Source organism: Lutra lutra, chromosome 2, assembly GCF_902655055.1.
Source record: "Lutra lutra chromosome 2, mLutLut1.2, whole genome shotgun sequence".
Lineage (NCBI taxonomy): Eukaryota > Metazoa > Chordata > Mammalia > Carnivora > Mustelidae > Lutra > Lutra lutra.
In genome coordinates, this window is record NC_062279.1 from 170,357,561 (window position 1) to 170,358,995 (window position 1,435).

A 1,435-nucleotide genomic window follows, 5' to 3' on the forward strand; every position below is an offset into this window, starting at 1 on the left:
AAATCTTTAAGAAAGTCTAGTAGCGGGGCACCTGAGTGGCTCAGTGGGTTAAAGCCTCTGCCTTTGGCTTAGGTCATGATTCCAGGGTCCTGGGATTGAGCCCCGCATCAGGCTCTCTGCCCAGAAGGGAGCCTGCTTCCTCCTCCCTCTCTGCCTGCCTCTCTGCCTACTTGTGATCTCTCTCTGTCAAATAAATAAATAAAATCTTAAAACAAACAAAAAAAAGTCTAGTAGACCAGACACTATTGTCAGGACTTTAATGTTCGTGGTTATGCTTTAATACATGCTATGCCATACAACTCCACTCATGCCCCCTTGTCCATAGTAACTACCACTGCCTCCACCACCATGGCCATAACCACCCAAGCCATCAGGAGTACTATATTCTCCACTATAATTGTTATCCATTCCCATTCTTCCAAAAGATGCATAACCTCCCTGATTATCCATTCGGTCTTTGCTGTAGCCTCTCATTCCAGAAACTCCCATTCCAGAACCACCTCAAGGAGTAGAATTCATGAGGTAGAATTCATGTAGAGATGTTGCATGTTATTCTTATCTTTAGACATGGCTGCTACAGCATCTACATGTGTCACAAATTTTGCATCTGTCTCTCCTGTTGCTCTACTATCAGTTCCAATATCAATATGCACTCATATTGGATTCAGTGGTGAGAAGAAATTAGCAATGTCATTTTTACTTACACAAAAAGGTAATCCTCTCATATGTACAAAATGGCCACCATGACCTGCACGTGCATCACCAGCTCCACCATAGCCATGTCTTCCCATAACTCTTCCATCTCTCATTCTGTCATCAAAGCCATCATTTCCATAGCCATAATTATTATAGCCAGCATAGTCATCAAAACCTCCATAACTTCTACATCCAGCTCCATAATAAACCCCTCTTCCTCCCATATTGTCCCATATTGTCCCAGTTGCTGGCCCAGGAATATTCTTGGTGGATCATAAAATCCTTCGATTTCACTACTGCTACTTCTGAAGAGCTCAATATACCTGTGTCCTATTCTTTCCTTACTTCCCCAGAGCATTTTCTGCTATCTCCTTTGAAGCAAACCACACAAAGATCTCCCCTGTGCTTCTCCCGTGGTAGTCCATTGTCAGTGTTAGCCCTTTTGGCATGATTTCCAACCACTGAAAGAACCAAACTATTTCTTCTTTGTTTTGCACTACACCCAGTGCTCCATGCAATATGTGCCCTCCATAATACCCACCACCAGGCTCACCCATCCCCCCACTCTCCTCCCCTCCAAAACCCTCAGTTTGTTTCTCAGAGTCCACAGTCTCTCATGGTTTGTCTCCCCTCTGATTTCCCCCATCTCATGTCTCCTCTCCATCTCCCAATGTCCTCCATGTTATTCCTTATACTCCACAAGTAAATGAAACTCTCTGCTTGACTTATTTCACTCAGC

At 44.0% G+C, this 1,435-nt stretch overlaps 1 pseudogene; it reads right to left on the reverse strand.

The window, feature by feature from the left end:
* Window positions 1–276: 276 nt before the first annotated feature.
* On the reverse strand, window positions 277–1,136 carry LOC125094162 (heterogeneous nuclear ribonucleoprotein H3-like; annotated as a pseudogene).
* Between the last annotated feature and the right edge of the window lie 299 nt (window positions 1,137–1,435).